The 16994-nt window shown below is 40.8% G+C and overlaps 1 protein-coding gene across 1 annotated transcript in view; it reads right to left on the reverse strand.

The window, feature by feature from the left end:
• Nucleotides 1–11913, reverse strand: part of trps1 (trichorhinophalangeal syndrome I) — a 206162-nt gene extending 194249 nt beyond the window's left edge. Inside the window, exon 1 of the mRNA XM_083646814.1 lies at nucleotides 11597–11913. The gene's annotated coding sequence lies outside the window, so the exon portion shown is untranslated. The remainder of the gene's footprint in view (nucleotides 1–11596) is intronic.
• Nucleotides 11914–16994: the final 5081 nt, after the last annotated feature.

Consider the following 16994-nt stretch of genomic DNA (forward strand, 5'->3'; position numbering starts at 1 on the left):
TGTGACTGTGTGTTGGTGTGACTGTGTATTGGTGTGACTGTTTATCGGTGTGATGGTCTTGGTGTGACTGTTTATTGGTGTGATGTCTTGGTGTGACTGTGTGTTGGTGTGATGGTCTTGGTGTGACTGTGTGTTGGTGTGACTGTGTGTTGGTGTGACTGTGTGTTGGTGTGACTGTGTGTTGGTGTGACTGTGTGTTGGTGTGACTGTGTGTTGGTGTGACTGTGTGTTGGTGTGACTGTGTGTTGGTGTGACTGTTTATTGGTGTGACTGTGTGTTGGTGTGACTGTGTGTTGGTGTGACTGTGTGTTGGTGTGATGGTCTTGGTGTGACTGTTTATTGGTGTGACTGTGTGTTGGTGTGACTGTGTGTTGGTGTGATGGTCTTGGTGTGACTGTGTGTTGGTGTGACTGTGTGTTGGTGTGATGGTCTTGGTGTGACTGTGTGTTGGTGTGATGGTCTTGGTGTGACTGTGTGTTGGTGTGACTGTGTGTTGGTGTGATGGTCTTGGTGTGACTGTGTGTTGGTCTGACTGTGTGTTGGTCTGACTGTGTGTTGGTGTGATGTCTTGGTGTGACTGTGTGTTGGTGTGATGGTCTTGGTGTGACTGTTTATTGGTGTGATGTCTTGGTGTGACTGTGTGTTGGTGTGATGGTCTTGGTGTGACTGTGTGTTGGTGTGATGGTCTTGGTGTGACTGTGTGTTGGTGTGATGGTCTTGGTGTGACTGTTTATTGGTGTGATGTCTTGGTGTGACTGTGTGTTGGTGTGATGGTCTTGGTGTGACTGTGTGTTGGTGTGATGGTCTTGGTGTGACTGTGTGTTGGTGTGATGGTCTTGGTGTGACTGTTTATTGGTGTGATGTCTTGGTGTGACTGTGTGTTGGTGTGATGGTCTTGGTGTGACTGTGTGTTGGTGTGATGGTCTTGGTGTGACTGTGTGTTGGTGTGATGGTCTTGGTGTGACTGTGTGTTGGTGTGATGTCTTGGTGTGACTGTGTGTTGGTGTGACTGAGTATTGGTGTGATGGTCTTGGTGTGATGGTCTTGGTGTGACTGTGTTGGTGTGACTGTGTTGGTGTGATGGTCTTGGTGTGACTGTGTGTCGGTGTGACTGTGTTGGTGTGATGGTCTTGGTGTGACTGCTGCAGCAGACAGTTAACCTTCAGTGCCGAAATAAACAATCAAGGGGTGCAGTCAGTCATAATAATAACCAATGAGACAGGCTTGACCTCAACTGAAGAAGCTGATATAGTCTGTTACAGTAACTGATCTCCAGCTGTCCACAGCACTGGACTGGATTCACTCTCAATTCAATCACTTCAGGAGGTAGATGTTTCTCCAATACTCTAATAATGAAAAATGATGAAAGATTTATATGAAGTTTGCCATTTTCAGTCTTCTAAGAAATATGACAAATGGATGCTACATTATAAGGAAAAAAAGAGACGCTTCAAATCACTAATAGACAAAAACCGCATCAAAAATCCTCCTAATAGCGTCAACATTTTTTGTCAGTGTCTTGCAGTGCAGGAACTCTGATTTAGCTTTTTCTTCTTTTTATTACACTGTAACTGACGGCTGACATTGCTTTTTAACACTGTAACTGATGGCTGACATTGCTTTTTAACACTGTAACTGACAGCTGACATTGCTTTTTAACACTGTAACTGACAGCTGACATTGCTTTTTAACACTGTAACTGACAGCTGACATTGCTTTTTAACACTGTAACTGACAGCTGACATTGCTTTTTAACACTGTAACTGACAGCTGACATTGCTTTTTAACACTGTAACTGACAGCTGACATTGCTTTTTAACACTGTAACTGACATTGCTTTTTAACACTGTAACTGACAGCTGACATTGCTTTTTAACACTGTAACTGACAGCTGACGTTGCTTTTTAACACTGTAACTGACAGCTGACGTTGCTTTTTAACACTGTAACTGACAGCTGACATTGCTTTTTAACACTGTAACTGACAGCTGACATTGCTTTTTAACACTGTAACTGATGGGTGACATTGCTTTTTAACACTGTAACTGATGGGTGACATTGCTTGCCACATGTAGAAAATGACTCATGACCAAACCAAACTGTCGATAACATCAATAAGTGTTTCCTCAATTCTTGAAAAGTGGACTTTTTGGAGAACCCTCTGCACAACACTGATTATTTGGGTGTGATTTAGAACGAGGGTGTGTACATAATAATACCATTGGATCAGGACAGACAGAAACAATCAACACCTGTTACAACACCATCTATTATTATCTACTATCTACTATTTATTATCCCTACTTTGAAGCCTGTTCTATGCTATTTTAATTAACTCCAATTAAAATGCTAGTACACAGAATGGTATAGTTGGAGAAGTCTTTACTTTTAAGTGTTTACTCTCAATTTTAAGTCCCAAAATTAAATTAGTCAACGAATAGTAGAATTATGATGATGTCATTTGGATGAAATACAATTATTATTATTATGACCTTATCTCACACAGGTATTAGTTTAGTTGTTGATACAATTAAATGATATGTCGCCTAAAACCGAAAGTGGATAATAATGAATCATATGATTTGCTACGAGCACAACAACATAAAGATGAGTTAATTGATACAACTGCCGTTCACCACTTTGAACTAATCCTAATTGCACCTATAGCTCCCTTGACAAATACTGACACCTCTGTTTGAGAAACATCCCGCACCACTTGAGGAAAATCGTGGTGCACTCTTTCCACCTCCACAACCCACAACCTCCGCGACCTTCTCAGCGTCAACAGCATCAGAAATCGCATTCACATTCATGCCAGTTATGCCACACTGTCACATTTTCCACACCTATTTTCTGCTGTGTGTTTGCTGTGTGCTGTGTAAAGCTATAAGACTTGACAGACGCGGCTCAGACAGAGGAACACTGGAGTTCAGTAGATGCTCTCTCTCTCTCTCTCTCTCTCTCTCTTCTTCTACTGTCTCATAAAGTAGATGACGAAATGGGCCAACCAATACATTGAAATAGCTATAATACAGTGGCTTTTGAATGTTCTGGTTAATGGGTGAATCTTCAAGTCCAAGTTCAAGTTCAACTTTATTGTCATGCAAGCTATACACAACAAGGCCCAGCAGAAACAAAGTGACGATTGCATCCAGCTCACAAAAACGCTATTTCAGAAATGAGTACTAAAACCACCAATAAAGAGAGCATCATCATCATCATCATCATCATCATCAAAGGTTACATTCAAACTCTGACCACGAGAACACCGGTGTCATTTAGAGTTCGAGCTCATTCATTACTGTCTTAGTCTAGTTGACATTTCTCCCAATGATTCTGTGTGATGCATCATGCAACGTGCAGACAGCCCCACGAATACTGTCAAGGAGACAGACGGACAGGCAACCTAAACATCTGGCCTAAACTTAAAAAAAAAGAAAAAAAATCAGAGGATTGGGCCTATATTCAAAGCCAAATTCTGGCTACTTTGTGTAAAATAGTCAGATAATAATAATCTTAAGCTCAGAGATAAAGAGAGAAAAACCCCTAAAAGTGAGTTCCAAGGTACTTAGGCCAGCTGACATATAGGCTATACTGTATGTACACATTTCACTGCATTAAATACAACCTTAATGTACTGTCGCTATGTCAAAAGACAATTTTGGATCTCATTCAAATTCATTATGCAGGAAAAGATCCCCAAAAAATGAGGGGCATTTCACCCACAATTCACCCTAACTAAAAAAATCAAATAAAAAACCCTTCAATGAGTGTTTTGCTGTGGAATTTGGTTCAATATAGACGGTCACAATATAGGCTATGCAATTAGATGACGGCATTTAATTTGGAGCTCAGTCAATTTTGAAACGTGAGACCGTGAAAAGAAAAAGTTTTATCGACTTGTTACCACAACAAGAGCCATTATGAGCCGGCGGACAAACATAAATCCACCTTACTGAGTCAACTTTTAATGAGCAAATGAGCTTTGCACGCTTTGTTTCATAACTCAGGGCGATGATAACAGTAAGGCTGCTGTGCTGTGGAAAGCTACTCACTGACAACTGCTCAGAGGCGTTAGGCAAGCTACATGTCTTTCGTAATATACACAGAGTCAAGCAGGCTCTTGGCTCTATTTTTTTTCCTCTCTTCCCCAGTGCAAAATAACAATAATCACATATTGATATAGTTGTACGGTAAGTTTAGGCCTTGTGAAAAATGTGTATCTTATCACTGTAGAATTAAAGCACGTAGTCATGTGCAAACAACTAAGGGGGGGGGGGGGGGGGGGGGGGGGGGGGGGGGGACCTACTGTTACGTATAAATTGTGATAACATGCTACCAAAATGAGACTTCCCAAAAAACTCCAATGAAACTCCAATTTCATTCATTCTCATTTACAACTTGATTGATTTGATTTGATCATTTTGATTTGTTAATTGAACATCGCCCTGGGAACAAATCCTGCACTGTTTAACACCAGGTCAGAACTTCTATGAACAGTATTAACTGATCAGCACAGAACGCACGAGGTGGACCAGCATGCTATGACAAACTAAGTCACGACACCCAGAGCTCCTAACTCATAAATGACAACTATAAGATTCTAACTGCTGAATCTTCTTAGAATAGCTCAGTCAGGAAGCAAAGCGAGTTTATGCGAAAATCAAAAATGGCTCTCCACATTTTTCTGGTGACATAACTTGTGGTCCCCAATTCAAACTGATTTACATATTCTCATATCCAGACTTGAGAGTGGCCAATGGATGAGCTGAACAGGTAGGCGTTCAATGTCTTGCTCAGGGACACTTCGACAGGACTGACAGTGGCTGTCTGACTGTTGTGGGGATTGAACCGCAGACCTTGTGGTAAGTAACTGGACAGTCTTTAGGAACTCGGCTATACTGCTGCGTGTGTGTGTCGTCACGGTTACATTGTATACGCCTTAAATCCCTCTCGAGCAGCACTCTATCACTGGGCACTGTATACTCTGTAAGATCAAAGAAGGAAAAGCTGTCCTCTAGTTAGGACTTGTGTGTCCCGAAAAAGCTAAAAAACCTGGAAAAAAAAGAAAGAATCATTTAACCCTAAACCAAGACCATGTGTTCGTTATCTGAAGCAGGCGGTCTAGAAGACAGACTTAAAAAAAAAGTCTAAAAAAAGACCCAAAAGACATTACAGACAAACTGAAGCCTAAACAAGGCCGTGCTAACCACAGACAGAGAGTGGGGATGACATTTGGGGCATTTAGCAGACACTCTCTTCCAGAGTGACTTCCAGTAACTGCAACAGGAGAATCGGCTTAAATCCCTGTATCACCATCCTTACAAGCAGCTAATATAAAGGGGCCCGAGAGCCAACCCAATGTGCGCAGACAGTCAAGTCAGTTAGAAACAGTTGTGTGCCTGGGATATGAACAAAGCGAGAAAACTAATAATAGAGACGTAGTACAAGTATGAGCCAAGACAGCCAGAAGCCGTACAAAAAGATGTTTTCTTTCAATAAACTATCCCTGACAAACGGATGTTTTCCCTTATCTCAACTGCAGCCAGCTGATTGCTCTAGTAGATAGATGCTATCTGTTGCTGCTTATTGCAAATAGTCAAAAGCATTATGACAGCTCACTTTCATAAATGGATGGAGTCTCCCAGAGGAGGAAAAGTATCTCGTCCCTACTTGATGATTGGAGTACATTGTTGTATCTGCCTCGTTAGCAAGACTAAATGCATCGTCCTCGTTAGCGGGAGAAAACTGGAATGTACCTGTCCACTCTGTCTGTCAGGTAAACATCAACAACAGTGATCACCCATGCTCAACTGTTACAAGCTAATCAACACAGAAATCAAACTGCAGGAGTAAAGCAGGAAAGAGAAATAATACAGTCAAAGCAACAGCTCAGTAAAAAATAAAAAATATAAATAAAAATAAATGCACAAGTCAACACAGAGGCCGAGAGGTGGCAAACCGTCATCGCACTAGAGCTGCAACGATTAATCGAAATTAATTAGTTGATGGACAGAAAAATTATCGACAACTATTTCGATAATCGATTAATCGTTTTGAGTCATTTTTTTAAGAAACAAAGGTCCAAATTCTCTGATTGGAGCTTCTTAAATGTGAATATTGTCTGGTTCCTTTACTCCTCTCTGACAGTAAACTAAATAGCTTTGGGTTGTGGAGTGGACCAAACAAGACATTAGAGGATGTCATCTTGGGCTTTGGGAAACACTGATCAACATTTTTTCACCAATTTCTGACATTTTACAGACCAAACAACCAATCGATTAATCGAGAAAATAATCGGCAGATTAATAGATAATGAAAATAATCGTTAGTTGCAGCTCTACATCGCACCTTTGCAAAATAATAGGTGAATCTACTTCTATACGTTGAAACAGGTCAACAAAAGCATATGCAGGGCCACATGTGGAAGAAAACGGAGCACTTAAGTCACTGCAGTTGTCTCTATATGAACGCATTACTGAACAGTCTAAATTGTATGATGACGTATTCATAATCCAATTTTTAGGGGGTCATTCTCTCCTCAAGTCGGGGGAATCAACGGTTTTTCACCGGCACAAACTCGGCCGTTCTGTGCAACAGGTCTGAGTGTGGACCAGAGTACAGATATATTTACAAGAAAGTTAATGTCTCAACAAAGCCAACAAAGCCAGTGAAAAGGCACCATGCATCTACGCACAGAATCTCTCGACATGTTTGTAACACAGCAATGATAGGAGAACGTTAATTGGAATTATGGTAATTCCTCTTTTGACGCGCACAAAAAACCGGGGGCTGATAAGAGCGCTACATCCCCTCTAACAAGCCTAGTATCACTGATATGAACGTATCACTGATATGAATGCCGAATACAAAGTCACTGCATGCGATCCTCATAATGTCTTATAATAAGCAAGAGGTCCATTCTGATGAGCTTAAATGGGACACAACACTCTTGAGCGAGAGCGAGCGAGCGAGCACCGGTCCCCACGAGGAACGAGTGAGAGAGAGAGAGAGAGACACCATGAAGGATCTTAGCAGAGACGGCAACTAAGACACAATAACAAAAGACGTCACCTGTCTGAGTCCCCCAAGCTCTGTCCTCTACTCGCACCTGATCTTCTAACACCACCACCCCCCTCCAAAAAAAAAAAGTGTTTCTCTGCTTCCAATGTTGGTATTACAGGTTAGAAAGAGCCTGTGTAATAACTGTAATAACTGTGTAATAACTGTCTCAAAGTTGTGTCTCAATAACCCAAAAACTGTGCAATTATAGTCCCAAAGCTTTGCTTATATAGATCTATAATAACTGTGCAATATCTGACTTATAGCCTTGTTTACAATCCAGTGGTTTACACATATTTAGACTGTACAATAGGTATACAATTATTTTTGATTTGATTTGATTTCTTATATACATAGTTATAACGGTCACTACATGACACTTATTGTATATAGTGTGAATAGCCGTTAACTTGCTTTATCGCTGTCCTTGTTTATTTGTCTTAGCTTGTATGCATAGTTCTTTTTCCTGTGTAAATACATTGAGAGCAATGTATACAGGAGTCAAATTCCTTGTATGTCTACATACTCGGCCAATAAAGCTGATTCTGATTCTGAAATGGTTGGAGAGAGGCATCAGAGGGAAAGTTTGGATATGACCAAATGAGTCACATCTGAGTTTTACAACAGTTTTCCACACACTTCTATCACTCCTGTCATCTCTTTTATTAATGTATTCTCATTTGTCATCGCAGGCGAGGTCGTTTGTTTGATTGTGTCATGTCTCTCCTTCGTGCGGTCATGACCCACCGTTGTTTTAACGACGTTTCTTTCTTTCTTTCCTCGTTCTTTTCATTCGTAGAAAACGTCTCTTCTTTCCAAACACGTCGATATTATGCTCTTTTCAAAAAGCCTTGTTTTTAGACGCGATATTAAACGTCAAACACTTCTCCTATCTATCTACGATGACTGTCATTTTCCCTTTTTTCTTGGACACAAAATATTTGAAAGAAAGCTATGAGTCACGAGCAAAATTCCCATGCCTCTCTCTATTCAAACTCCTCTAGAACCATGACGTCTTGAAGCAGTGAAAATCCAGCGTCTGCCTGCCGATGAAATCACCCCAGTTCTCCCCACAAAAACCGCCTCTAACCGACATAAAGTCACCTTTTAACACTCCGTCTCCGACAGGCCGTTTGCTCTCCTCGCAGAGCGCCGCCTGGAAACTACCAAAGACAACTTGTATGGCAGCCCACAAAATCACTACAGTCGTTCCTCGTGTCTTACAGAACATCAAACCATCAATAAAATACAAGAGATACATTCCAACAAGTTGAACAGGACGTTTCTGACTTCCCTCACACCATGTGCTCGCTCTCTCTCTCTCTCCCTGTCCAAACTTTCTCTTTCCCATTCCACCACAGAAACTTCACATATTGCAGCCATATGAGTAAGCCCTAGCACTCTGCGCGCACACGCACACACACACAGGAAAAAGCACTGTGTGCTCGCTCGCTCTCACACACACACACACACACACACATACGGGAAAGGGTTTTACAAGTTGAAGTTCTCTTTAGGAAGTCGTCAACTGTTTTGACGTTTAATAGCAGCTACGAACAAGGCCATAATATACAATAATATATCCAGTGTCTGGGAAAAAGAAAAAGAGAAAAAAAAACTTTGTACAGCTAGATAGATACAAAGATAGATCAAACATTGTTCCTACTTTGACACAACCTTGTTAATGTTAAATGTTTAACAAAGGCGTATTGGGTGTATGATATATGTGGGTAGGAGAAGGTGGGGAAAAAGTCACAGTTCTAAGTGGAGTTAAAGGTAGAAGTGCTGGCGGCGGGCGACAGCAGTGCACACAGTCTCAATGTGTCTGGGACGCAGTGAAAACCGTAAAGAAACAGATGGACAGGACTTGAAAGGACTATAATGAAATATAGCAGAGGTCTGCCTGTAGAATATGACCTGCTGAATTAAAAGCTGATGTTATCAGTTAAAAAGCACTTTATCAGGACATAAGGAGGCCTCCGAAATCTGATGGAAAAAGCATTGAAGCGCTTTTATGGAACTTCGGTACCACTCGAGAGAATCAAAATAACAATATCATCAGTGCCGGATTAAAAGAAAAAAGAAAAGTTGGTGGGAAAAAAGTTGATTGAATTGATCGAACTTTTTTATAGGACACTTTGTCAGCACTATGCACTCAAGAATAGGATTTGGAAAGCAGACGTTCTAACACGAGAAGTTAGAAAATAATTGACGTGGAACATGCCACGTACCTGGAATAGATATCCAACTTCAATTGAGATTGAAATACACTTCTGGTGTAAAAGGCTGGAACTTCAAGTTTGACAAAAGTTTTGGAACATGCGAAATTATTAAAAACAACTAAAATAATAACCGATGTTCACACCATGAATGTTATGAAAGAGATGTGTGTTACACTGCAGTGCACCCCCCCTATTTAAAAAATAATAATAGTGAGGTTATTTGCTTGAAAAGTTAGGACATAAATAAACGGAGCTTTCGGGTTCCGGATGGAAGAGATGTGTCACTACGCTGCATCTAGATAAGGCAAAGCAAACAAAAGCCTAGACATTTTAGGAGGGACATTTTTGTTAATTTTTTATCTTTTTCCAGAGTGACCTCAAAAAGATGATCAGAATCTGAGAAATGTGCGTCTGTCTGTCTGTCTGTCTGGCCGTCTGTGGCCTGACTTCACATACTCTGTTGTTCACTCTTGAGTTGTCTGAGAAATAACTTTGCAGGACCTGTGCGCATACGGTAACTTTAAGTGGGGCCATTTTTAAGATGTGTACCATTTTTTACATTACAGTTTCAAACTTATCCCTACTTTTTGGAACGCTTGAAGTCTGTTGAGGCTGTCTGATCGTTTAACACGACCTGTGCAGAGCATTTGGTGTCAGGCTTTTAAAACGCTGCGAAGCCAGGGGTGCAGATAAGACGTAATTTGGATTCTAAGGACTGTCGCACTAGTCGGCCAAAGTTTTGAAACTCCATAAGTTTATCTGTGAAAAATAAACAACACATAAATTTAGATAAGTAGATAGATAGATAGATAGATAGATAGATAGATAGATAGATAGATAGATAGATAGATAGATAGATAAAAATCTGCTTTTACAACAACTGCGCATGTGGTGTCATACCTACTACTACACAAGCTTCACAGGCCTGCTCTGTTCAAAAAAATAATCCCGGGGTTATCTGTTGACTAAAAGTCGGTCCATACACCATCAGTTACTTGGGGCCAGAAGTGGAGAACTGTGTAGGACTATGTAAAAAGCTTCCTTGCAGTGTATGCCTGCATTGTGCTGGCTTCACATACTCTGCTCTCCACACAGAGTTGTCATGCCTACCCTGCTCTTATCTCAAAGGAACATCACAGTTACTTACGACAGGAGGGGAGAGCGAGCGAGAGAGAGAGAGAAACTTTTCAAAGTTGGGTGCAAATGCAACTCAGCCTTTTCCCAGCACCAGTCATTAAAACTTCAACAACAAAACAGCAAATAATAAATAAGTGATATCCGAGTTGATCTGCGCTGCGAGCTGGAGCTGTTAAGGGATTGTTTTGGGGATCTTTACGACAATTCACATCCACCACGCTGCCCGAGCTGGAGCGATCCTAACAATGAAAGAGGTGCAAAAACAGCGCCATATCCGCAGTAAATCACTTTATAAACGTCCCCCTCTTTGATCTAGGCTTACATTTGTTTTTCCCCCTACTCCCCGCGAAACTATAGGCGTCCAAAACTCGCTTCATCTTTCAGCATAAACCGCTTTTTCTCTCCCCGACGTGCGTCATTCGGGGGACCAAGAAATCTGAACTTGAGTATCAAGTTTGCAGCCAGAATAGTAAGAAAAACTCATCAATGAAAATAAGAAAAAGTAACACATAGTAGTTACACGAGTCCTGCTTGTAGTGACAAAATCACTCCCAAGTCCCTGATTTCTCATTCTAATCCAATCAGGGTGTCGGGCAAATAAAATGACAAAAATAAAGAAACAAAACAAACACACACAAAAACACAAACCTACTTGCAGCGACAAAGTCATTCCACGTCCCCTTGCTGTTGGCTTCAAACTCCTGTCCTAATCAAAGCAGTAGCCGTCCCCAGTAGCCCCCCAATTTGTATTTGTGTAGCGTTTGGGTGTCCCAAGCTAAATGTAAATTGCCATGTGAATTCAAAGCGGTGCTGCTCTGTCTCCTTTTCCTCTGACTCTCTCATTCAGATCTTTCCTTACCAACGCTGCTGCTGAGGCCGTTACTTACATAAGACGCAAACCGACTGCTGCTCGTCGTAAAAACTACTAGCGGCTACGAGAGCAATTGTTTGATTCCCAAACGCGTTGATAGCTTAATTGCCTTTTAAGATGAACTAAAAATCTGATTTCACCACTTGTCCGAGAGCATGCATTTTGCCCAACTACTACTCTAGCCCGTGCATCGGCGTTGCAATGCATTTCGCCGTTTACAATGCCACTGCAGCAGCAACTACACTCGGCTTGTTGTGTGTATGTTGTGTGTTTGTGGTGGTGGTGTTTCTTTTGGTGCTGCTTACCTGTTGATCAAAATAAGCATTAGCCTCTTTCTCTGTGTGTGTCTCTTTGCAGCCTGTTAAGATGGTGGCTGGCTGGCTGGCTGCTTGGCTGGCTGGCTGGCTGGCTGGCTGCTTCGTCTCTTTGTGGGGTTTTGTTTGTTGATGATGTCGGATCGGGGTGACTGTGTCTTGGCTGTCTGCTTTTCTTTGGTCTGAGAGGGAAAGAGAGAGAGTTAAGGCTTCACGGAAGCACATCAAACTAGCCTAATACCGACTGGTTAGTGAGTGTTTTGGCTCTGATATTACGATATTCCGAGATTATATTATGTTATATTTAGCCGCCCGCAGCCGGGATTCGCTGGTCCCAGCAAAGCTGTGCAGCTCGTTATCTGTTATTTTCTGTTCAGACTAGTGTTATCGCTTTGCTGTGACAGGACCTCTCTGCCTGTCTGTCTGTAGGCTGGGCATTACGTCACAGGAGGAAGACACAGCAAGCTCTATTAATATCAAGAAGCCACCCGAAGACTGACTCTTAAAGAGACACACACTGTCATCTCACTATTACTGTATCTAGCTACTACTAAACTAAACTACACTATTCATAATGTCCATAAACCACCCGAAGACTGACTCTTAAAGAGACACACACTGTCATCCCACTAATACTATCTAGCTACTACTAAACTAAACTACACTATTCATAATGTCCATAAACCACCCGAAGACTGACTCTTAAAGAGACACACACTGTCATCTCACTAATACTATCTAGCTACTACTAAACTAAACTACACTATTCATAATGTCCATAAACCACCCGAAGACTGACTCTTAAAGAGACACACACTGTCATCTCACTATTACTATCTAGCTACTACTAAACTAAACTACACTATTCATAATGTCCATAAACCACCCGAAGACTGACTCTTAAAGAGACACACACTGTCATCTCACTAATACTATCTAGCTACTACTAAACTAAACTACACTATTCATACTAAACTAAACTACACTATTCATAATGTCCATAAACCACCCGAAGACTGACTCTTAAAGAGACACACACTGTCATCTCACTAATACTATCTAGCTACTATTAAACTAAACTACACTATTCATAATGTCCATAAACCACCCGAAGACTGACTCTTAAAGAGACACACACTGTCATCTCACTAATACTATCTAGCTACTACTAAACTAAACTACACTATTCATAATGTCCATAAACCACCCGAAGACTGACTCTTAAAGAGACACACACTGTCATCTCACTAATACTATCTAGCTACTACTAAACTAAACTACACGATTCATAATATCCATAAACCACCCGAAGACTGACTCTTAAAGAGACACACACTGTCATCTTACTATTACTATCTAGCTACTACTAAACTAAACTACACTATTCATAATATCCATAAGACACACACTGTCATGTCATCTACGATCTAGCTACTATTAAACTACCTAAATACACTATTCATATGCATAAACCACCTGAAGATCTGACTCTTAAAGAGACACACATCTCACTATTACTATCTAGCTACTATTAAACTAACTAAACTACACTATTCATATCCATGAACCACCCGAAGACTGACTCTTAAAGAGACACCCACTGTCATCTCACTATTACGAACTAGGTACTAAACTACACTATTAATATCCATAAACCACCTGAAGACTGACTCTTAAAGAAACATAGCTTCTACTAAACTAACTAAATAACTATTCATATCCATAATCTCATAATTACTATCTATAGCTACAGTACTACTAAACTAACTAAACACTATTCATAATCATAAACCACCTGACTTTCTCTTAAAGCCACACACACACACACACACACACACACACACACACACACACACGCTCTAATCTGAATACTAGTTACAACTAAACTATATATATGATTCATATAGATTTTGAAATCAAATTGACCATATGTGTTCTGGAGTAACTTGATTGAATGAAAATATGTTTTTGCAGCTTAATGAACCCATAGATACAGTCGGTCTGTGTGGGAACGCCCACAAAATGTTACTATGGCTGGCGCGCGAGACAAGACGGTGGGCGGAAAAACCCCATATAACTCAATGGGCTGACTCACCAAAGGACGGTCCTGCGGCTCTACACTACAGGATTGGGGATTCAACAGATAGCCTACATAGACATCTCTTCAGATGTGCGTTTGGATGTGGTGGTGGTTGAATCCCCAATCCTGTCTGCCTGGGCTGGGCTAGCAGCTAAATGCTAACTATGCTGGCTGGGAAGAACGAGAGGATTTCCCCCATGCTGACCCACTGACCACGCGTCTATGCCGAGACACCGCCTGAATGTATAAAAAATGTTTTATCTTAGAGATAAAACTGTTTTATCTACATTAACCCATCATAGCTTTAAATCCAGGTCTATTCATAAATATTTCAAATGTAAATAAACTTTCCCGGGTTTAAATAAAACAATACTGTAGGCCAGCATGCATAATCTCAGATAGATTGATTAAATGTAAATTTAGCTGGCCAGGTGAAGTGAGACTAACTGGTAACTTCTGTAGCTGTGGGCGATGTAACAGTTCAGTCAATAGCAGCTACTGCAGTCTGGATTCTACTGTATCATACCTGATTTGATCTTATCTTGACAGCACACACATTTGGAAGAGAGACAGACAGCAAGGTGATAAGTCACATGAACATCAGTACAGAGGTGATAGTCACATGAACACAGTGTAGGAAATTTAACTAATATTTGGGGGGCAACTTTTGCCCCCACTGTCTAAAAACTGGGGGCATTTACAAAATTGTGGGGACACTTAAAAAAATAGTAATTAGTGCATAAAGTTGCTAAAGCATATAGTGTGAACAACAGCACTGTTTGGGTGAGTGTGTTCTGCGTCGTCTTCGTCTGGAACCAGCTTGCAGGTGCTGAGTGTGTGTTAGAGATGGAAATTAAATTAAATTCGTGCCTATGAGAACATGTTTCGTGCCTATGAGAGCATGTTTAGTGCGGTGGCCAGGGCCGCTTCATTTCTATACAATAATGCATCGACAATCACTCATGACTGCAGTTGCAGCACCAAATACCAGTTATATAATCATTAGAAGCCCATAGTACATTTTTGCTAGGATTGTGGAAGGGTCCTCCCCCAAGAAATGTTATGTTTACAAAAAAAAATACATGCAATTTCACAATTAATTTTTGATACAAGATTTTACCATTTTTGACCACTCTAAAACGGATTAAAACAGAATAAAAAATGGTCAGAAATCCCTCCAAAAGAATATACCAGCATAGAAAAATTCATGCTGTGATTTGGTATCGCATTTTTTGACGTTTGGAGATTTCCGTAAGAATTGCATTTTTCGGCAATCGGGTGGCGACTGGCGAGCACTTGTTATTTTTCAATATTACCTGGAACGCCATACATTCCCCTGAATGGTCAAGCTCTCTAGTTTGTGGTTGAACAGTTTCACGAGGCTGTGTTTATCCTAGACATCACAACATGTCATTTTATACAGCGAGGTCAAGTTTCGAAAAATGGTCTCACTACAATGAAATGGCTAGTATGGGGAATAACATCATCACACATGAATACAATTGGGCTCATTGAATCCACAAGAGTCTCAGCTTTCCAGACACACCCAATTTATGCTATTCCAATGCTGTTCAGGAGCCCTGTTATGCAGAAGTATTGAAAATAGAATAGGCGAAAATATCACATTTATATACTGCACGCAAAAAATGGCATGGCTGTTGTTCTCCCCCACACAAAAAAATATCCATATAGGATTAGCATAAAGTGGCCATGTCTGTAGAGGGGAGACTCATAGGTCCCCCTAGAACCCATTCTCATTCAGATATTTTTGTTTATTTCTTCATCATTAGCTGCCGCCGAGACGACCGCTAGTCTTCCTGGGGTCCAAACACAATACACATTACTAGAGACTGAGGCTTCAGATGAACATCCAAAAGGAGACTGGAGTGTCTTCATCAGAGTCAGACTCTGATGAAGACACACTGTCGAAACGTTAGTCAATAAAGAAACCTGTATACACTTGATCCGTGTGCTCCAGTCTCCTTTTGGATGTTCATCTGAAGCCTCAGTCTCTAAGATTGCCCTCTGAGAGCACCAGCCTGCTGGGCTGCTTGGGAAGAAGCGTGCCTAACCTCATCCTGCAAACAATACACATTACATTACTAGCAATTGTAAACGGCAAACAAAGTAAAATGCAGTAGTAAAATATCATAGTAAAATGATAATAAATAGTAAAATGCAATACAAGTAAATGAAAATCACGGAACAACAGAGAAAAAAGCAGTACAAAAACAAATAAGAAAAACAACAATCGTTTGGTCACCTAGTCATGTAGCTGGCCTATTGAAATCAACGGTTCTGTGTAACACTGTACTATTAAAAATACATATAAAGAGAAAGAGAAGTCAAAGATATCTTGAGGTGAGTGGTCAAGAGACCCCTTTGAAAATGGCCATGCCAGTTTTCCCCTCGACAAAATTTAGCCTAATTTTGGAACGTTAATTAGCACTCTTCACGACAAGCTAGCATGACATAGTAGGTGCCAATGGATGCGTTAGGTCTTCTAGTTTGATATGACAACACTGTATCTTCTTCACTAGCTACAAACTTAGCCCTCTGAAAGACAGTAATGTCCCCCCAAAAGCCCCATGGACATATGAGGTGAGGATGAATTAAATAAATATTTGATCAACACAACTTGCTTTTCTGTGTGGTGCTTAGTCAATCAAGCCTCCGAAAAGTTTGCATTGTGTCTGTGATGCAAAAAGAATCAAATATCAAATATTAGTTGTCAGAAATGTTGAAGTGACAAAGTAAATAAATATGTAAGCAAGCCCTGGGTACTCCAGCACAAAACCCAGGCTGTTGGCTATGTCTGCCCACCCACTCTCTCTCAAGGGGCAATGGTGGGAGAGCGACTGTTAACTTTTTCGTTTATTTTTCAAACGCTGCCCTTCAAAAACCAAAGTTCTGAATTTCTGCTAACAAAGGCAACGCTACAGTACATCCTCCAGGCATATACACTGCTGGGATCCACCACCCGTCTGTGTGGTGCAGGCTTTGGACAGACTGCACAGAGAAGAAGTCACATTGAAGTAATAACTCAGCCACCTGCTACAAGTCGTGGACACAAACCTCCCATTGATTTCTGTGCGAAATGTGTTGTTTTCATGCCTTCCTGCCATTATTCCCTTCATTGTTTTTGTGTTGTTCTGATCAGACCCTAAGTGAAAACTCATCTCTTCCAGAAACAGTTCATGTCTGTCCCCCCTGTCCTATAATTGAATCTTCTTATTTCTTAAGCAATTTGTTTTTATTTTGTCCTGTTGAACAATCACAGGGAGTGACCCACCTCTGATGACACTGTTT

Source organism: Poromitra crassiceps, assembly GCF_964638095.1.
Source record: "Poromitra crassiceps genome assembly, chromosome: 11".
Classification (NCBI taxonomy): Eukaryota; Metazoa; Chordata; class Actinopteri; order Beryciformes; family Melamphaidae; genus Poromitra; species Poromitra crassiceps.